We start from the raw sequence: 22,547 nt of genomic DNA, 5'->3' as shown, positions 1-22,547 counted from the left end.
GATCAAGAGAGGACGACGTACTTCTCTTGTGTCACTCTTGTTCTGCGCTAACTTGTTTTGATCGAATATGAACTAACTAGCCTACCAACAAGATTTACTTTAGTACGAGGTCCCGCTGGCCGGCGAGCCACGTCGTCAGAGCTGCGTTTTGACGCTATCGCAGTTTGAGCCAGGCGTCTAGGCGTCGCCAAATTTGAACCAAACTGTCAGTGTAGACAGGCTCATGAACCGACGCCCAGAAACATGTGCCGAGTTTAATACGCGTTCGCTTTCAGCGCACGCATTCATAAACACGAAAAGTAGCTGCTGGTTATATAATATGACGCCTTTCTCCTGAACAGAGTTCGATACAGTACCCGATTCTGCGTCTTTGCTGGACAACTAATGCCATCTCGCGGTGCGTGAAGTCTATACGAGGTCGTCCACTCCTCTAATTTCGGCAAAGGCGGCAGCGACAGCGCCTTTTTATTTTCGGTCCCTGTAGAGTCACGTCCAACACACATCTTAGTGTATCTATTCATTGTGTGTCGGATTGTTGTCGGATGCACGTGATTGTACTACTGTAATAAAACGAATTAAAGCTAAGCGTGTGTCGTCAACCTGCTCAGTATTTCAAAGATGACATGATCGAATTGCTTAAACAGAGATAGAATACACCATCGAAAACGCTTGCACAGCACTTATCATTTTTCATTAGTGCTTTCACTGTGTCAATTTTAATGTTCTCATCGCTACGAATCGACACATGTGGCTCGATATAAACAAAGAAAACACTTTCGCATCATCATAATCTGCAGTTGGCAGAGACTAGGAGCTTTTCTTTCTTGTGTGCGCGCTGTAATGATGTTTCTAGCACTCACAACGGTGAGCTAAATAGAATGCGCCAGCACAGTCAATCACATCATGACAATGTCCTGCTGAGACAAAGCAACGAGAAGTCAGCAACGCCTGTCAAACTATATGCCTATGCACGTGTCTTACACCGCCTACTGATAACTATTAGTACCTCGCAGAGTCCCCGTGGTTATTTAAGTGCTGAAGTTATAATGTGCTCACTTGCAATTTGCACGTCTTAGTAACGAAGCTCAGAAAAGGAAAAAAAAAAAAAAAACACTGGCTGCAGGTCCCTTAGAACAGACCCTGCAGGACAAAGAAACTAGAGGAGACACAGGAGGTGTGTAGCAAGCATGACTGGTTAGCAGGGTACTAGGCATGCTCGAAGAGATAATACTGTTTCCTCGTATAAGCCGGCGCTTTTTGCGACAAGACACGCGTACACATTTTTACACTTGCGATGCCCACAAATCATCCTTTGTTTGCCTTTTTCAAGTTCTCAATTGAAAAAGGTGGTGCAGTGGTTACGGCGCTCGACTACTGTTCCCAAGGATGCGGAATCGAATCCCGGCCTCGGCGGCCGCTTTTCGCTGCAAGCGAAAAGCAAGGCGTCCGTGTACTGTGCGATATGTCAGCGCACGTTAAAGAACCACAGGTGGTCGAAATTTCCGGAGTCCTCCACTACGGCGTCTCTCATAGCCTGAGTCGCTTTGGGACGTTAAACCGCACAACTAAACCAAACCAAATTCTCAATTCCAATGCAACTATCCTGACGACGAAGAATCGGCGCTTTCACTTTCACTGGGCGATGTCTTCTACTCGGATAATGCGGTAACGACCGATGACTATCTACCAAAGCAAAATATTACCGCACTATAAAATGCACACAGAGTCGAACAATATTTATGAACTCGGTAGTAACGAGGCATACGCCACTTATAAATGAATCACTGAGTACTGAAATGTTGACCTTTCGCCGGAAAGCTGATGAAAAAGAGCCGGCAAACGGCTCTTTCACTGACACGGAGTAGTCAACTGCAGACGAAAAGCGATCAGCAAGTATACGGAGCGATAGCGAGTCAGCTGCACTAATGGCGATAATCAATGCAACAAGAGGCTTCAATCCAAAGACTGGCAGCTGGTGTGATGGGAATCTGCACCGGGAGCGTACCACGCCAGCACACAATGTTCGAAATCATCGATTGTAACTACTGGCGCCGAGACAGGGACAAGAAAATGGAAAGACATACATAACACAGCATTTTTATAGTAAGGCGAAAGCCTTTCTCAGCTCATGAAACGAAATCCCGTGCCCCAGATTTGTGCGCGAGATCTGTCATATTCCGCTAGATGTGTCTTGTCTAGCGTTCCTGCCATCTGCAATCCCACACTTGAACGAGCGCCGAAGAACGCCATGCGACAGAAGCGATGGTGTAACGTCCAAACGCACACTTGCCGGAGAAAGTGTGATAGATAGTGCGCCTTTATTTCTTGCAAGCCAATTATAATTATATGTAGCACAGCAACGAACACAGATAAGAGTAAAACGATGAGAAGCAAATGATAGGAGAGGGAGGGTAAACTTTCGCTATTCTCCTCTTCATAGACTTCTAAGAGACCATCTCTTTTTTTTTTCTTTTTGTCCCTGTCTCGGCGCCGGTTGTCCAACAGCACATTCAGGAAATCGTCGAAGGTTGCGCTGCTGTTCGCTTCTATTGTCTCGCGTGTAGCAACCAGGCCGCGGTTTTTGGATGGGCACTGTCTAGTCGAACAAATATGTGCCCAGCTCTTTTTGGTTACGCAATGCTGCGGAATTCTCTCCTTACAACAACCGCTGGAACGACAGTCCATTAGTCAATATCTGTTTGCTAGCCTCGACATGCACACTGTTGCCGCCCGCGACACTTGGCGCAATTCAGGCTTTTGACAGAGACGCACGCAGCACATTGGAGAATGGCAAATCAGCTGAATGATGCAAGCGAAACGAACGGCTGCTCTGAGACTTTTGGGCGTTGGGTAAGACAGGTAATGCACGCTTGGGCGCCGCTGCACAAGTTCATACTACGCCTCCTTGCGACATTTATGAGGCACAATCGGAATTTCTACTAAAACGAATGATGAACGAACGCAGCTAACACTAACATGATGAAGTGGGTAAGGGGCAAGTCTAATTTTCAGCGCGAAACGCTTTTAGCTCTCGATGTCGCCGACCACCAAGTGACGTCCACACTCGAGCACCGAACGAGACTTTACGCGACGTATTCCCTGCCCTCCTACAGGACCAGAAAACATAATATAGGTGCCGCCCAAGCGAATTACACAAATCATTGTTTCTAATTTGTTCTCAGTGTACGTTGAGATATCAGTATCAAGCTGTGCATTTAAAATGCGCTGAATTTTGTCGTTTCTAATAACACCGTGCAAAAGGCAGATGCATGGTACCCTACACTTCGTTATCATCCGTAGGCTGTCAAGGTATCTGGGGGAGCGTCGCTCCAGTGTATGAGAGGCGCTGCACAAAGCGACTGCTTTCGCGCCGTTACGAAGGATGACGCCACGGTCCCATTCCTTCTACTCTCGAAGTAATCGAGAAGTTACGGGAGAAACTTTTTTCCCTCAGACACTTGGTTCAAGCTCATTTATCCTGGACGCGTAGTCAGTATAATCGCAGACAAGGAAATTAATACACAGATATTCACATTTTTAACGAGTTAAGCGACCGGAAAAGAAGAAACGGGTAGCGTCTCTCGCAATTTTCTGAACATGGTCCATATTAACAGAAACTAAACGAAGAGAAAAACGTTATCTCGTAATACTGAAAAAAAAAAACAAAGACAGGAAAATATGTTTATGAAAAGATCACGAAGAAAAAAAACATGCAATACCCGAAAATGTCAACAGATGAAACATTAAACGACGCAAAACTCAATGAATTTTTCGTAGCTATTAAGCGTATACTATGAAACCTTAGTATAGCCGTCTATTGCGAGTGCGTAATACCTTCAAAGTGCAATTGGAAAGGCACAATACACCTGCATATTGTGCACCCCTATTCAAACGTAACCTACAGATGTATTTTCCAGTTCGCTTTGGGAGCATGCGAACACATAATTCCCAGACCATACAGCCCCACCAGCAACGCAATCAACAAGCTAAATATAGGTGCGCAAGCTAATGAGCCTACTTTTCGGCACTCTGGGGAATTAGGTTGGCACTTCATATCGTCTAACATATGTCTGGACAGTTAAGAAAACACTTGTTACACAGTTCAAGGTAAACGATGGTTGGGGATGACACCGGACTTATTACTCACATCACACCAGCTAGTCTTGCCCAACGGAACCAGCTAGTTTTACTCACCTTCGTTACGTGGCAAATATGGATACTCAAGAAATTATTACTGCGTACCAACCCTGGCTTCTTTTGAATGACAAGGCAAGCCGCGCAAGGATGCAGTTGCACAAGCTACGTTCGTCTGATGGAAGTGGAGGGCAAAAACGAGAGACAAAGCCCAGTGAAACGAGAAGGCATCGGCATTATTTCACGTCGCATTTATGTCATTCAGGGTTGATCGTGCGGGACAAATGCAAATATTGAAGCGGCCTTGCGATAACACCCCAGTATAGTAAACAAAAGCGCTCAACCGCTATATTGCGTCGTCGCGATAATATGAGCCAAATAATGCACTTCTGCACAGAGCAAAGAACTCATCATCGCGCTCGAAACTTGGTAAGTTTCCGGCGACTCTCAAAAATCGCGCCCTCCTCTGCGTCACGCGCCTGTGTATAGGCAAGATTCTTTCAGTGGTCACTCAGTTACAGCGCCTGCCGCCCAAAATAGTGTTACACCATAACGCAATCCACAATCCTCTGCAATGATTCACAACCACGGGCTCCACTGCGCATGCGCACATCGCCTTAGGGGCGCCAGACGACGCCACATGCTGCCCGCATGCGCGCACATACTGACGCGTCGGGACCGATCAATGCGCACGCACTGGCGGCGCGCTGTAACAGATCGTGGTAGCGGATCGCGCTATACGGCTAAGCAAAGCGACGGCCACAGCACTGGTGGCGGAGTTGAAAGTAAATACGGGAGCGAAGACGGCTGCGTCGTCTGCTAGCCGTGTGTTTCTATGCAGTCCTCACGTGACGAATTAGTTTCCCCGTGGCATTTGCACTGTCCAGTAAATAGTATCCGCTGCCAGTGTACTGTGGCATAAACTACGGCGCGTCTCCAGCAGAGTTTTTGCCTAGGTAAATGTTCGAAAGCTATAAAAAAACGCACCGGAGATTGTATTTACCGTCCCAGCTCGGCAAGTGTTGTGAACTAACGCAGAGGCACACTGCACAGAATCAAAAAGCGTTTTATTCGAAGAATACCACTGCTCTAATAGTATACGGCGGTGGCCTGTACCAGCACGCCTGAAGATAACAAAAACAGGCGCAAAACTGGCGCATGCTCTCTTGCGGCACATCGAAATCAAAGCGCCTGCTTACACAATTTATCACAGCAAGCAATACGACCGAGAGCTTACTGTTCGAGTTCACTTCGCGTTCACAAGCCGCTTGTCATTCCTGTCTTATATTTCGATATGAAAGCACTTCAAACAATATCAGCGCATCATTGTGAATTTTCTGACGATCTCTACTATTCGCGTTTAGGTACAGAAAACAAAATATATTGGTTACTGCGTAAACCTGTAATACTTCATTTGCTTAGTGCAGTGCACTATTACATTTTTGTCGCTCCTAATTTTTCAAGCCATTCAATTCATATGTCCTTAGTGCAAAGTAAAGACGGATATGTTGAGCGTCAAGTACGAGATTTAGTGAATTAAACGCGGTGCTCCAAGATTATGGTACAGTCTTGGTCAAATGTCCTGAAGCCAGAGGATTTTCGTCTCAGCCATGAAATGGAGCCGTCACGCCGTCAGCCATTTCCGACTGTATACGCTATGAAACGTATCATCGCCACAATCCAATCAATCCTTACAGCTAAGCTCGTAGGCAATGTTTTAAACATAGGGGCGCTTATTTCAGTATCGCCAATTAAGATCACAATGAGATTGCGTTGTCTGACCCCATTCGTGTCACGAATTGAGCAGGTCTGCATTTATTCAGCTTGAACCAGTGAGCCTTCGCGGCCTATGAACGTGTCTGCCTCGCACCATGGAAGCCCTGGGTTCGACTTCCGCCCCCACTCAAAGTTGACCCTGTTTTCAATTCCGCTCAATTACCTTCCTTTATAGTTACAAAACTTCCTTGAGGAATTCAGCTTCAATGTGAACATTTCAAAATGCTCCTGAATCATTCATGCATATTTTTCGTTCACGGCCAACGACGACGACGACGAATATTTGCGCGACACGGGAGCCTTAGCGACATCAGTTAATGTCTTGTGAATTCGGCCGATGAAGCAATATGCCTATAAGAGAGCGGTGGTGGCACGATGTAACGGCGGGTGGCGCAGAATGTCCCATATATTGTATTTAGGCGCGTCACCAAGAGCACAAATAAGAGCTTGCAAAGCAAATGCAGGGTAAATAAAAAAAAAACTGCAATTATTCTGTTGAAGTATTTGACAAGTCGATGCAGCATACCCATAGTAAAGCAGGACTCAAAAAACCAGCTGTTCATTTAGCGCTTGTTTGTGGGAGGCACTTGGCGCGTGTATGCCTATAGTTTCTCCCGGATGGCAGCATCATCATCAATGTTTTCGCTTCTACACAAAAGCCAGCCTTAACTTTATGATTCAGGTTACCGTATAAAAAAGCAGCAGGAGCTGAAATAAACAAATATCGCCGCCGCGAACATCGTCAATCCTCGCAGCGACGAATGAGCAGCAACAACTAGTATCCAGGAAGGACTTTTGAAAACGACAGCTAGGGGCGTATATACTGACAAGCCACATTCTGCCGGCGTGTCAGCTATATCTCCGCTCTCTGTGCGATGCTGGCTCGCGTTGGAAGCCCAGCGCTTGGAACTTGGTGGGTGGGGCCCGCGGAGGGACGCCCACCTTACGTGCAGAATAATGATGAGAACAGGGAGAAGACATTGAAATTCAAAATCTGCTCCAGGTAACTCTTCCACAAAAATGCAAAAATCCATGCTGGAGGATATTCATGAAGCGGCGCTCCTTCACATCTCAGACAGCGTAATTTTATTTGAAGGTTCTGCAAAGCACCTTTTATTCAGTAAAGAAGTGCTCCGCACTACGTCCAGGGCACATGCTTGAGAGCCACGAAATGGTGACACAGACGCAAACCAAAGTTTTACTCCCCCCTTTAACACCTCTGCAAAGCTATTACTACGATTCTGGCGAAACATCCCCACAGAAGACACAGCACAGAATACACCCGAATCGGTAGCGCAGTACCAAGGCGGGAATGAACACAATGATTACCAAAACTTTGAAATAACACATCTATGCGAATTCCTCCTATCCGGAAACGCAATGAGCGAAAGCTGCGTGACCAACGAAATCAGGGCGCTATATATTTTCAGGCAGTCGCTATACGTTGCGCGGTGAATAATATGTATAGCATGGTTTGAAGACTGTAAAATCATAATAGATATTCGTGGAATAGCATTGCGCAAAACTTACTTCAAAAAAGCTCCATCGCTCGCAAACACACACACACACACACACACACACACACACACACACACACACACACACACACACACACACACACACACACACACACACACACACACACACACACACACGTGCACACACACACACACACGCACACACACACACACGCACGCACGCACGCACGCGCGCGCGCGCGCTGAACACAAACAAGCTAGCTCTAACTTACCGATTCTTTCGGGCTAGAGAGTCTGAGTTTTCCCTATCGTATGCATCTGTTCCCAAAAAAGGCCTAAATTCTTTGGAATTCTTAATGAAACCATAGATTCCAGTCCACCAAGCATTTCACATGCAATACTTGCAAGGACAAAAATCACAGATGGAGTGTCAATCGCCGGCTTCGTCGCACCCCCCGTCCCCTTCCCGAATTCAGCCGAGACATTTCAGCGGGTTTAGGCGATTTCAAAATACGTTCAAAAATTCTCACTCAATCAGTATAGCTCTTTATTTTTGTGTTCTCTAGCTGCTGTCGTCTTTAGGATTTGAGCCAGGGCATTAGGTTCACCCCTTCCTTGCAACGAGGTGTAAACGCGTAAATTGATTATTTGTTGTTTTAACTGCGACCCGTGCCATGTCGGTCGCACCGGGGTCCACAGTAACCCTTTAGCTTTATTTGTAATGCCCAAAGCTGTCAATGAAACGAAGAGCGGCATATGTTTGCTTCATATAAGCTCACGGAGCAGAATATATCGTCAGTTTTTCACTCTAGACTGACCATAGTGCCTTAAACACTAACGGAAATGTCTCTTTCTGCAATTATCCCCACTCCCAGAAGAAAAAAAAAAGAAACAAAATCATAACGATATAATGCAACAAAGGAAACTTTTCGGGCACGGGACCGCTTGAGAACTGCACGCAAAAGCGCCATTTTTGTAGCAAGTCACCAAATTGCCTCGTCTATTTTTCCTTGATGCAGATAAATAAACTGAAAGAAACAAAAACGAAAAAAAAAAAAAAACCCGCAAAGACAAGACATACCACCAGAAGGATTGATATGAGCAAGCATTAACTTTATGTATTTATACCAGCGCAACGCAGCAAAAGGCACGACTAAGACACGAGGACACACAAGCGCCTATTTTTTATTTTTTTTTACCCTACTGAAATATTAACAATGAGCTACTACTATTTACATTCCCGCTGATACAGAGACCGAGGTTAAGTAATATATACGCACTTGAAATATTTGTCTTTTTTTTTTTAAAGCCGTCATCACAGACCGCGCTCCCGGTATACTCAAGCAATAGTGCTCACGCATAGCTTTACGTTTTTCCCGCTGTTTCGCGAATTCCAAGGAAGCATACAGCGTCCGATCCATCCTATTGAAATCGTTACCCGAATTTGCAAAACAAATTTCGCGAGCAGGCGGCCGTAACCAGACGCGAGACGTCAAGGTGGCACTTAGAAGCCGAAATTAACGGGCTTCAATTTCAGTCGGCTACATTTCCGAGTCACTGCCGTCGCTCCGGCATGACGGCCCATTTTAAATGTCCACTTTGCTCAGCGCTACACTCTTCTAGACTCGTTTCTTTTTCTTTTTTTTTTATCCCTGTGCGCCCAGAAGCGGTCATCAGAAAAGTGCCCCAGAGGAAGAACTTCCTCGGCGCCGTTCGATTGCACCTTTTTGCCGCAAAGCTGCAGAGCTAGCGACAGACTGACAGGGAGTGGCATCAGTGGCTACTCGAAAAAACTGCGGGGGACTCAGCATCCAGCTTTTCCGATGTAGATAAGTGTTTATTCCAATGAGCACGGAAATCGGTCTGTGCGACGTGAACTGAAAACGGAAATTATCCAAGGGAATACAAAAGGATGAACTGTCTTGACTTGCCTGTGCGGCAAGGCAAATGCACGTTCGTGCGCGTTCATTCCTTTCACCTATAACTCATTTTGGCGCTATTCGCGTCAAGCTGCAGCGTGCCATATACACATAACATAGACTAAGAGGAATGTTTTTTGTTTTTTTTGTTTTTTTTTGTTTTGGTGGATTAAGTACTCGAAAATATCACACGAGGCGAACGATGACGAGAACCAGCCGTTATAACGTAAAAACGTCTTCATTCCTCAAAATGCCTCTATTAGTGGCAGGCTTTCCTGAAACACCTGGTACACACAGCACACCAATTATACGCTCAGCTGTAAACAAGACCAAAACAAGTTAGCAGAGAAAAAGGAGGGACACAAGAGAGGAAGACAAGGCGACGCGCTCGTCCAGTCTTCCTCTTTGTGTCCGTCCTGTTTCTCGCTAACTTATTTTGAACGAATATGCACCAACTAGCCCAGCAAAATGTTTTACGTTTTCTAACCAAGCTATAGAAAGGATTGCACCGACGCTAGTAACAACGTTCTTGCGTAGATGCGCCCTCTGCTTGCGTGATACCAGACGTTTGCAGCACTGCGAAAGGCAGGGCTACCCCGGTCTAATCAGGATCGCGCGCACTACAATAGGCAATTGCGCTCCTACCCGCCTCTCGCTCCCCACATTGACGGAGTGACAGTAGGAGCACAAAACCCACCTTAGAAGCGGTCTCATCGTGCGGTTTAACAGTGCTGGCGCTACCAGAAGATGCCCAAAGTCACGCAGCCGACCTTTGTCCGCGCGTGAAGAGGAGAATAACCATTTTGAATGGCGCGGCCGGTTGTTCGGCATATCTAAGGATTAGTGAATCTGAAATTCGTACGGCGCGACTAATCAATAACTTGACAAAGGATTTTCAGGGGGATAAGCTCTCGCCCCGATGGGGCCAATAATACACAATATCTGGGTTGGATATACCCGGGAACGATTCTATACTCGGGGACACTTTTTCTTGTCAATGGAGCCAAAACTACGGAGCCGGACGCATCATTTTCCTGCGCAGCTGAACATAGTTCCATGGTTTCTGGGACTATATTCTGTAGGCAGTTTCTGCAAAAACAAATTGAAATCATAGCGCTAGTTATTTACAGTATATTTTTATCACGGAACCGATTTTCCGAAATGAAGTTGTTATGCCTAAAACATTTTTCTTGGCTCAAACGGGTTTTCTGGTCTGCTGTTTGTCGCGGGTTTTCGAGACGGCCCGGCTTTGCAGACAAGATGGCCGCAGCCGCCACTCCGGATCATTCCGGTTGCTCTGGATCGTCCATTCCGCAAGGGTTGGAAGCGTTTTCACCAGACAAGGTTCGATTCAAGTTCAAGAAACGCTGGCTGGCGAAGCAAATGATAGAAATGATCTGCAACGTCTGCGCAGGCCGAAAGCCGCGCGGTCGAACTACATGGCGGAGTGACCCGTTTAAAGACGCCCCGCCCCCCTACCTTTGCGCCCATTGCCAAGAAAAAGAGTCCCTTCGAAAGCCTGCACTCTGGTGCAGCAATTGTTTTGGCCTCCTGATTAAAAAAGAAAATAAAATACTTCAGGAGAAGCTTACTTAGCGAGGAACGCTCACTTTTTGGCGAGCATTTAATTGTTCAAGAAAAAAAAATAATGTCGAGCCAACTTTTTCCAAACAACATGATTCACTCTGCAAGGAAATCCGCCAGTACTCCGAGATAGACAACCGCAAAAGAAATTATCTCATGCTGCGGCTCCAGCATAAAGCGCACGGACTGCCGGGGACGTAGACTGCATGCAAGTGCGTGTGACAAAGAGGGCGAGGGAGTCTGCGCCGCACCAAATTAATTTAAGACGCACAGGGATGGGCGCTAGTTCGACGCGGACGTACAAATGATATCGGTGCACAATGTAGCTTGCTCGGGAGTTAATAGAGCTGCACCCTTGAGACGGCAATTCGCCTAACGCAGGGCTTGGGAAAATTAATGCGGCGGTCTCGAGAAACGAATTTTAGGTATATTAATGCAGATAAGCATCCGTAGCTCGAGTTCTAAAAGAGTGAAATTAAGAAATGACGAATGATTAAAATCGAAGTGGAACATCTGTGAACACGAAAAAATACCATTCGCCGAGTAAAACGTTTCAGGTGCAGAACGTGTATACGCGACAGGATAAGGAGAGAAAAATTCCCTAGCCTGACCAGGCCCTCTCGCGAAGAGAGAATTAAGTGTGGTCCGCCCCTTACAACGCGGACACTGCAGCTGGGAGGCGATTCCGGAGATTTTAATCTGCGCCTGGCGAAAATAAATATGTCCCAGTGATTTCTAGGGAGACTTGCGAAGAAAGGCTCAATGCCTGCCCTCTCTTGCGCACTCTTACTTAACGAATATTCGGTTCCCTAATCCAGGTACCCAATTCCCTATAAAGGATGTCATTAATGAAAAACACGAATCCTTGTCAACAGATGCCTCTCTGAACGCAATATTTACGCGCGTCATTTTACCGGGCGTCCGCTTACCCGTCGATCATGCAATTACAGCTGGCATTTCACCACGATGCAAAATGGTGACTCAGTACAAGCGGTGGCTCATAGCGGGCCATGATGGGCAACTGACGGCTCGTCTACAATTCAGCGTGCACAGTTAATGGGATAGGACAAATGGCGTGCAGTGGCTAACGCGATTTATAAGGAATCCGCGCGCTGGATGCTCAACATATCTTCGCGACCTTTAGCATCAGCATCTGTGAATTCTTCAGGCGAAATTTTGCAGTGCTTAGCTTAAGCAGTGCTCTTGCCTCAAACGAGAAGCCCTCGATATGCGGGGAGAGCTTTCTATGGCTACGCGGCCAAGGCAAAGGGCGTGAAGCCTTCCTAACAGCTTTAAAACACCGAGTAGTTCAGGGATATCTGGCCTTACAGTTTTTGTTACAGTTCTGCCTGGACGTCGAATTAAAAGTTTTCGAGTAGTCACATAGACAGAAATGTGCTCCTTTACATCACTGACCGCCTACGTGAAAGTAAATTTGTGACTAATGAACAGTCCATACGACACGAGATGTCAAAACTAAAGTGCATGCGAAATCGCGCAGAAACCGACGGGGAGACGCGACAGATGCTACCTGCCTGCGCTTCGCGGGATTGCCGACATGCGGCGCAGCGATAGGCATGCACACGGCTCATTATACTCTCGCTGCACTGGTTAGTATATTTTTGAGAAGGGCCCACGAGATTTCTAAAGGTATTATGTTCCCCTGCTCTGTAAACTGTTGCATTTCGCTTGTGTAGCTTTCCCTGTATAGCCATAGAAAGTTGTCCCTGAGCATACGGTTCTTTAACTTTAGGAAGCACTAAAGGGAGCCATCTAATTTTAGAATCACCCTTAGCCATTCCTCAGGTCAGCAGGCGCTCAGGCGCTCAGCAGCTGATAAGCGTCATGTGTTTAACAGACACACAAAGTGTCCAAGCGAACTTTAACGAAGGGTTAAAAATTAAAACACTTGAGGTAGGCCCGAGAAACTACTTGTATACAGCTGCCAACCAAACAGCGCACCACAGGCAATCTTTTATTAAGGAATTAACTAATTGGTAATTGAGGTTTTTCTAACTTACTAACTATTGCTTTTAGACAATAAACATGATTTACAAATTTGGAGAGCATCTTCTGAAACTCCCTTTCTTTTATTTCCGATAAAGAAAGCCTCACGTGTACCTTTTTGTTTTTCCAAGCTCTAAAGAAAGCCTGCGAAATAGAAGAAATATCACGTGACCAACGCCTTCGTGCGTCACGACTTTGGTGGTCTAAATCATTGGGTACATTCGATTATCAGTACCGGACTGTCCGGGACTACTTGCTGACAGCTGTCCGACGTTCATTTTACCTCGGGCAGCCCAGAAGCCCCACCCACAAATAAAGCTACTGAGCCAGCGGCTATTTTGAGTTATACTCCGAACGCATTCTGAGTACTTTTCGTGTTCCTGCAGACGATATCGAGCGTTAAATAATGACATAAGCTCGAGCTTTGGATCTTCGCTTTCATGTGTTATGTTCTCTACAGCTGGAAGCGTCCAGAGCCCCGAACACTGATTTTTGTTCGTGCTGTCAAGTTCTTCACAGCTGTTTCGCTATCTTTTCAACGCGCAGGTTTGAAAGCGTCGCAAGCGAAGCGCTGTGTACTAAAGCAGCTAACGCTTGTTGTAAATGTATTTTCAAACGCTTTTGTTAGCTTTCGAATGCAGCGAGCTGGGTCTTTGGAGGAACTTCGCTAGTAGCAACGGCAAACCAATCCTGTACAGAGTTCTGTAAAACGCTTCGCATTCAGGTATATCACGCTCCGTTTGCAAAAATCTCCGATTAAATGGCGTCTCTGTTATCTATTTTTGGTGTTACACACACGCCAAAAGATAAACGTGCGTGCGGCGTTACTGCGAAAGAACCGAGTCCAGTGACATGATTGTCCGCCGGCTGAAAGCAAACGTTGAAAGGAGCTTGCAAGGTCATGTGACCATCACGCTACTTCCTATGAGAGCGGAAGCCGAGACCTGTCAGCAAGTAGTCCGAGACTGGAAAAACGAATGTACCCATTGTATGGGTGAACGAAATTAGCCGCGGCCGTTACTCGACAGCCCAGTTCCAGCGCGGTAGGCTGATGGTTTGCGATGCGCGGTGGGCCGTGGCTCCACAGGCCCATTGCAGCGGTAGGCCGATATCTTTGCGATAGTTTGTCTGCTTCAGGCAGTCTGCGCACGTGACGGTGCAAGCTGCAGCGAGCTGCCTGAAGCGAATGAAGGGACAAAGAAACCATCACAAACATATTGGCCTACCGTTGCAATGGGGCTGTGAGCCACGGCCTCAGGTGTTTTTGTTCACTGAAACCCTAGTTGAGAGCAGCACAATCGTGGTGTGCAAATGCGCCAGTCAGGTTATATATATATATATATATATATATATATATATATATATATATATATATATATATATATATATATATATACCGGGTGTCCCAGTTAACTTGAACCAAGGGGTACAAAATAATATATTTGAGGTAGGTCAGTGAAACCAATTGCATACAACTGCCAGCCTCCTTGCGCACTAGAGGCAATTCTTTGTTTTGCAATTACTTAATTAGCTAGTTATGTTAATTTATCCAATTTATTAAATATCGACTTTAGACCAAAAATGTGAATTGGAAAGTTGTAGAGCACCTTCAGAAACCCCCATTTCATTAATTGCGATAAAGAAAGTCTAACGTGTATCTTTTTTTCTGGGCTCAGAAGAAAGCCCGCGAAATACACATAATACCACGTGACTAGTGCATTTGTGCGCCGCGATTGTGGTGCTCTCGGTCGTGGTTTGAGAGAACAAAATCAGCTGCGGCCGTGTCTTCTTGGCCCCGTTAAAGCGGCAGGCCGATATGCCTGCGATGGCTTCTTCGCCCGCGTCAGACAGCCGGCCCACGTGACGGTGCAGTAGCAGCGAGAGCGGCGAGCCGACACCACCGAGATTCTAACAAGGCCTCCTTCTCTCCCATGAGCGAACGTCACGACAAACGGATGAGCGATAAGGTATCAGCCACTGAATCTGCGCATACATGCTTGCGTAAAGGGGCGAGATAACATCATGTCACTCGACTAAAATTAGCGCTGCACCTTCATTTGCCGGTTCTTGATCGTCATCCGCCTGTCGTGATGTAGGCTGCTGCGGTGCGCAGGTCTGGCCAAAATCGCGGTGGCGACGGGCTCGCTCGAGCTCGCTCGAACCATCGCCAACATTTCTTCCTGCTGCTGCAACGGGACCATCGGGTCACGGCCGCAGCTGATTTCGTTCGCTCAAACCACAACTGAGCTTAGAAACATAATACACGTGAGGCTTTCTAAAGAAAGCCTCAAATAAATTGAATAGGGGTTTCAGAAGGTGCTCTCCAAATTTGCAAATCCCAATTATTGCCTAAAGGCAATGGTTATTAAATTAGAAAAAAAAATATATATATATATCACTAATTAATTGATTGCAAAATAAGAACTTGGCTGTGGTGCGTCAGATGGCTGGCAGCTGTATATAAGTGGTTTCTCCGGCCTACCATAAGTTTTATTTTTGCAGCGAGAGCTACATTGGCCACAGTCTCGCTATTTCATCGTGCCTGTCCGAAGATCGAAGCAAGGAGAAGACCAGAAGAAAATAAAAAGCAGAAGGAAAGAAGGTAGAGGCGAACGACAACAGCGAGTTGCTAGGACAGAAGGTTCGTTCGAATGTTGTGACGGCGGTGTGCCTCGGAGTTGACAATGTCATACCACTAGAAGTCTTCTACACCCAAATCAGAATGATCAAAGACGAGAGGGAAAGTCGAGCGCCGTAACCACTGCGCCACCCCGCTGGGGTGGCGCAGTGGTTACGGCGCTCGACTACTGTTCCCAAGGATGCGGGATCGAATACCTGCCTAGGCGGCCGCTTTTCGGTGGAGGCCAAAAGCAAAGGCGCCCGTGTGCTGTGCGATGACAGTGCACGTTAAAGAACCCCAGGTGGTCGAAATTTTCTGAGTCCTTCACTACGGCGTCTCTCATAGCCTGAGTTGCTTTGAGATGTTAAACCCAAAAAACCAAAGGGTGTGATACGTGAAGTTTTCCGCTATGGCATAAATAAAGCGAAAACCATACAGTACACTACTGTATGTAAAAGCCATGTCTTCGCTTTCAAGCCGAACCTAAGCGTAGCCATGCAGATTGCTCTCGCGTAACTTCAGGTTTAACCATAAGCTAAACCATATCTAATTTTTTAACCCTCGGCTAAAGTTAGCATCGACACCTTCTATATTTGCGTCCATGTGCATCGGTTTGCATTTTATGTGTGTTGATTTAATGATCTAGACGGCTTGGCAGAAGAACATCGCTGCTGCTAGTTGGTTCGCCAACGTTGAATGCACACAATGCAGCGGCAGGCGTGAATACCGGTACGCGCACGCATCAGCATACGCCGAGACACACGGGAAACAATTGTAGCTAAGTCTCCCAACATACAGGCTGCGGATATAAAGGCTGGCATGAACGAAGCAGCTATATTTAAACTGTTCGTCATCGTAGCTGCTGTAGCCGCTCTTTTGCGCAAGCGCAGAGCGAGCTTCGCGGCGAACCTATGATCAGTTCAAGGTCGTTATATTTCGACGCTGGCAGACACGTATTAGACATCAAAAAGCAGGAGCCTGCAACTCAAGCTGCTCTGTTTTGTTGGCAAATTGTAAAAGGGGAATGTACGCTTTCGATCGCCCGACTACTTGCTCGGGTATTGAGGAGAGAGGTGACGTCGAGACTAACAGCGATTACTACAGCTGCAACGCCTGTGTTACGAACTAATATTGTGTTAGTGTTCACAGGTAAGGTTTGCGTGAATGCCACGTGCATGAAACGTGGCATTCAAAACGTGAAAACGTGGAAACCCATGTACACAGCACGTGTGTGACAAACCGATAGTTATACGACGGCATCACTTTAAATGGACAACTTCTCTGTATATGAGGACGAAAAATTGTCGGAAATAAGTTAACCATACCCGTAATAGACGCTCCTCTTATAGAACTCGTATATCCCATACAAAAATGGTCTATGTACTTCAATGGAAAGGTTTATGGTCAGCTATGTCTATCTATGGACTTTTATAGTCGGCTATTAAGTGCCATTGAAATATTTATTGGCAGCTATAGAAAATTCTATACCACTTTGTCTATAGCTTCTGGACCATACAAAATCTCTTTAGCTAACTATAGAAAACTATATTTCCATGAAGCTATAGTCTTTTAGTCATAGAGTTATCTTTAGCTGTCTATAGAAATTTGAATGGCTCTAAAGCTACAGACTGCGACCCATAGAATCAATTTTAGCAAGCTATAGATAAGGTTATGCTCTTGGAGCTATAAATTACTAGTCATTCAGTTATCTTTAGCTGTCCATAGAAATGTCAATGCCTCTAAAGCTACAGACTGCAAGTCATATAAGCTGCCTTTAACTGGCTATAGAAAAGTGCATGCTCTCGAAGCTAAGACTAGTAGACATACAGTTATATTTAGCCGTTTATAGAAATGTCAATGCTTCTAAAGCTACAGACCGCAAGTCATATAACCTGTTTTAGCTGGCTGTAGAATATTGTATATACCAAAAGCTATAGACCAGTAGGCGTGCACCCTTATATGAAAGTACATATATCGTCGGTTAGAATCCCTCGCGCGACATGTACTCTAGCTTGATTAAGAGTTGTGTGCTGTATGCAACGAGAAACCGTATGTCATCAACTACAACGCTGTACGACAAAAGGATTACGTCACAATCTTGGTATAACTGGTGGGAGCACTGTCGCCGCATGGAAGTACGCCTGCAGTGAGTACCTCCGACCCATGATGGTTTTAGTCGTGGGGACTGCTGGCCAATTTTCAGTCATTTATTCATCGAATTGAAAATAAAACCGAAGATATAGAGCATGACACACATGCACATACACACTTGCGCATACACAAACACACGCACGCACGCGCATACATACACGTGCGCGCGCGCGCGAATTTTCTATAGCTGACCATAGAAAATGCTAAAGACTGCAAATACTTACATTAGGACACCAGAATTAGTCCATAGGTTATAGTCTTCTATAGCAGGCTATAGCTTTTTGGGCCAAATATCTGTGGCCGACCATACAAAGAATTTTCTATAGCTGACCATAAAAGTTTATATCTGACCATAAAAAATGCTAAAGACTGCAGTAAATAGGGAGCCATAAGTCCATAGAACAGGTTAAATACTTCTATAGAACAGACTATAGAAAAACCTAAAGACGACCATAGAAGCCATTATAGATATTTGGGCCAAATTTCTATAGCCGACCATACACAGAATTTTCTATAGCTGACCATAGGAAATTTTTGTATGGGATAAGTGACACACCGCAACACGCGCTCTAACGACTGCTGTTCCTAAGACGCGAAGGGAGAACCACCTTAGCACAGAGATGATCAAACAAGCCAATATGCGTCCCAATCAGCAGTGCTACCGTGGCATCAAACTAGTAAGACTCAAAATGCATGAACAGCCCGTGAGACCTTGTGCGTATGCTTTTCATGAAGCAGGCGCAAGGGTATGTCATATTAAGGTGACAACTTGAAAATGACGTCAGTAAAATGCTGCACGCAGTTAGGGGAAGCAGTATCTTCCTCAAAGTGGCTGTCTGGGCGTGTTGGTGAGACATCATAATTGAAGCGCACAACCAGACAAGGAAGGTAAAAGAGACAAGAGACAAAAGAACGCTCAGCGCTAGTTTGTCTCTCGTCTCTTTCACGGTTCTTGTCTGCATGGTTGTGCGCTTAAATTTTATATCAAGTATATTCCTGCTTATGCATTCGTGCCTGCGTATCCTCTAGGGAACGCGAACAACATCAAACAAATGCGATTATGGACATAAATAGTTTTTGGGCCCAATAAAAGGTCAATAGCATCATAACTTTTGGAAGCGCAGAGGCAGACATATACGAGAGAAGTGGACGGGAAGCTTTTGTCAAGTTCACTTGTCTCGTGCATGTCTGCCTCTGCGCTTCCAAAAGTTATGATGCTATACCAACTAGCCCAGCAAACAACCTTCTTAAAAAAAAAAGCGATATACTCCTCCAAAACAGAATATCAAAGTTTCATTCATTCAGTTCAACCACTCAAGAGAAATGCTGCAGTCTATGAGGTATTCTGCGAGCCCAGGTCACATTTTTACTGGCACTGAGAGCCAACCCACGGAAGCTGTTATTAAAGAGCGAGTAACCGCCGGCTCATTCCGAAGAGCAGCACTGCATTGAGGTTTCTGGGATAAACAAGCCGATATCACCACGGCATCACACTACAGCCGACAAGTTAGAGCAACCGCGACACACTCTCCAAATTGCAAGTTTTTTGCAAAGCACCATCCATTCAACGTGCTGGATGAGCGGTCAGAAAAAAAAAAAAAACGATAACAGAGGTCGTGGAGCTGGTCAGAAGTTTGCTGCGTAAGAAAGATGTCGCGTCCCACTTGCTTATACCTTCCTTCTGCTTCGATTAGTCCCCATAAAGTCAGAAGACGAGCCCCGAAAAATAGCTTCAGGGGACTGCTACTTTGCGGCGACACTATTTTCTTTCCTTTGGCAACTAAGGGGAGCTTCTTAAGGAACTAAGAAGAAAAGTGCATCGCGAGATTTCCTTGTTACGAAGAACGCCTCAATTGCCTTTCATTCTTCTTCAAGATGGAAGCATCACAGACGTGTAGGCAATTTTGAATGCCATTACTGCAAAAGAAGTAGAGTTCGAAAGTATGCATGCAGGCTATCTTAAAAGCGTGTCTCGCCGCATAATTTCTCCCTTTGGAGCTTGAGGCTACCACGCTCAATTACTCCGGATGAAGGAGCGTTTTCCGTGCAACTTTCTCCGTAAGAGAAAGCGTTTTGCTAGCTGCTCACACGCCTCGCCAGGAAACCGCTAGAAGGGCCATCACAATGCACCTAAGCGCCTGAACGCCCTGCCCTCCCTGCTCAAGAGGAATTGTGCGGTTTCGGTAAAGCTAGAAGCGGCCGCTCCTTGCCAAGCCCATCAGCGGCGCCATTCTCTTTCATTTACCGCACAATCATCCGGCTCAGACGCTGTTAGCAGCTGGCCTTGGAAAACAGAGCCCATTAGACGAGCGTGCCGAGACTCTTCCCAAGGGACACGCCGCCTTGACGGATCTGCGCTCCAAGTATTATTCTCCTGTTGATGAGCACAGCGTCGAATGGGGACCAAAGTGTTTGGGTGCGCTCATTGCTTACACATACCGAGGACAGAGAAAGCTTGGGCTGAAGACGACACCTCTACCCCCCCCCCCCCCCACACACACACACGCACACACAACAGGCAATCGTGTTGAGCGAATGAAATACAGAACACTGCATGGACAGATGGAGTACAATAGTCAACCGAATAACTTGGAAGTGCGCACAATGTCACAGTGTACATTTGAAATCAAAGCGGAAAAGAAAATCCATAAAAGTCGTACACCCGCATCGGGCATCACAACTAATCTACGTTGCGAAAGAAAAAGCGTGCAATTTTTTTTTTTTTTTTTTTTCCCCGAGGTACGTCGCCGATCAGAAAAGTCGCCTATGTGCGTATGTCCACACACGCTGGGGCGAACCAACACGCGTGTGCCCACTTTTGGGTGGCAAATCGAAGGTAAGGCCAAAAAATGGAGCCACTGAAATTAAACAAAAACAGTCCTAAAATAGGACTCTTCTGAAGAGCGCGAAAAAAAAAAAAAAAAAAAAAAAAAAAAACAAGCGATCAGGACCAAAACGGCAATGAAATATTATCAGCCTATAGCTAACGTCAGAACTTCAGCGACACTTAGTTTTTTCATGCTGCTGCCGCTGCACTTCGTCTATCGATACAGTTCGAATTATTTGGTGGCATTTGCTAAGGCGAGCAGTTTCGACCCACGGAACAAATACATCGCTTCAGCTAATGACAAAAAAACCTTGCTTCCCAGAAATCTTATTTGCATAATAACTGCCAGCTAACATCTGAAAGCAGTCGTGAACAAACCACTGCCTAGACTGCGGCAGGAATCAAATTTCCTTAGCACCGATTGTATAACAGATAAACTTAATTACGAAGATTGCGTGTAACTGATCTTTGATTCCGTCATTTTTTTGTTTACACTCAAAATTATGAGATGATGATTTATAAGCCAGATTACGTTCCGCACGTAGATTGCTTAGCAACCTATATACCGACTGTGTGATGATTTGCATATGAACAGGAATTTGCTTGAACCAAGTAAAAAAAAAAAAGAAAATGTCATGCAGGATAGTTCTTTTTTTTATATATAGATTTGTGCTGCATACAGATGAGATTTACACAAACAGGCTGTCCGAACACACGCTCTCCTTGTGGAATTCTGACCAATTTGCTAACTGCCGCTTAAAATTCCTGGACCCTGACCTGAAGCTCCGGCTTTCACCTGGCCTACCCCGATGTGAAGAAACTTTGTTGTGCCGCCTGTGGGTTGGTGTAGCATTTACAAACTCTTATTCTTTTGTGATATGTATGGCAAATAGCCCTGCATGCACAAACTGCGGATGCGAAGAGATTATAGGCCACATTCTTTGTGAGTGCCCCATATACAGCGAGGAAAGACAGTGCCTATGCCGTGCGCTGGAGCGTGTAGATGGACGCCCACTAACTGAAATTAAGATCCTAGGTCCCTGGCCACGGCGATCGTCTGCGGTGAAGGCCTTCCAGGCACTGCTTCGCTTTATGAAAAGCACAGGACTGATCGAAAGGCTATGATTTTTTATGTTACTTGATACGACTGTGAAGTGATGCGATGTGACATGTCTGTGATGTAACTGTACTGTCATCACCCATCCCTCTCTCACCCACAACTTTTACACCCATCTACCCCTCTCCCCCAGTGCAGGGTAGCAAAACAGTTCCTTTACCGGTTAATCTCCCTGCCTTTCCTCCTAATCTTCCTCCTCCAGGCTGTCCGAGGTGACTTGAGCAAGGATATCAAAAATGAAAGGCACTTCAGGCGCGAATTGAACACGATGCATTATATTGGGACTAGCCTACAGTAACTTGGGCTATTTTTTATTTATTTTTCCCATAAGTAAGTTGAAGACTATACATATTTAAATAATAATTTTTTTCAATATTGGCCTTGAACCCTTAAGTGCGATATGAAAAGTTGGATAGCAACGTCAGAAGCAACGCATTAAATTGTTTCCTGCCCGATATCTCTCATGAATACTCTTTTTTTTTTTTTTTCCGTCTCAAGGAAAGCCCGCGAAATGAGCAAAAAAAAAAAATAAAAAGAAATACCTGATGGGGAATTTGCGGACTGCTGTTGTTCTGCTTTCCAGAATCCGACAAGGTCGCCTACAGTGCGACTGCGGACACGGGGAAGCGACAGGTCGTTACGCCGGTTGTAGGTGTACCTGGGCTTCCTGCTTTCCTCGCACGACGGAGTAAATGGTAGAGTCCCTAGAAGTATTTGCTAGTCTGCCGTCCGAGCGGGGTTCCCTATGGAACCGGTTGGCCGCTTCCCGGATGAAAGCGCAGGGGGCGCTGTACGCATTCGGAGCGTGGTCGCGTTGTGTACGTGGTGCTGTGGCGGTCGTACCGTACTGCGAATCTGCGCCGCGCTGATCCGTTGGTGCCGTGACAAGGCTCGTGCACCACGTGCACTTTTTTTCGCTCGCGAGCCGGAATGC

The 22,547-nt window shown here is 45.9% G+C and overlaps 1 protein-coding gene across 1 annotated transcript in view; it reads right to left on the bottom strand.

Annotated features, from left to right (window-relative positions):
* LOC146203515 (glycosyltransferase 25 family member-like) overlaps positions 1-22,261 on the bottom strand; it is a 127,288-nt gene extending 105,027 nt beyond the window's left edge. The window contains exon 1 of the mRNA XM_084588820.1: positions 22,156-22,261. The gene's annotated coding sequence lies outside the window, so the exon portion shown is untranslated. The remainder of the gene's footprint in view (positions 1-22,155) is intronic.
* Between the last annotated feature and the right edge of the window lie 286 nt (positions 22,262-22,547).

Source organism: Amblyomma maculatum, chromosome 1 (genome assembly GCF_055883805.1).
Source record: "Amblyomma maculatum isolate TAMU_Amacu chromosome 1, ASM5588380v1, whole genome shotgun sequence".
Taxonomy (NCBI): Eukaryota; Metazoa; Arthropoda; class Arachnida; order Ixodida; family Ixodidae; genus Amblyomma; species Amblyomma maculatum.
The sequence above is the reverse complement of the archived record's forward strand: the minus strand, read 5'-3'. Positions and strand labels throughout refer to the sequence as shown.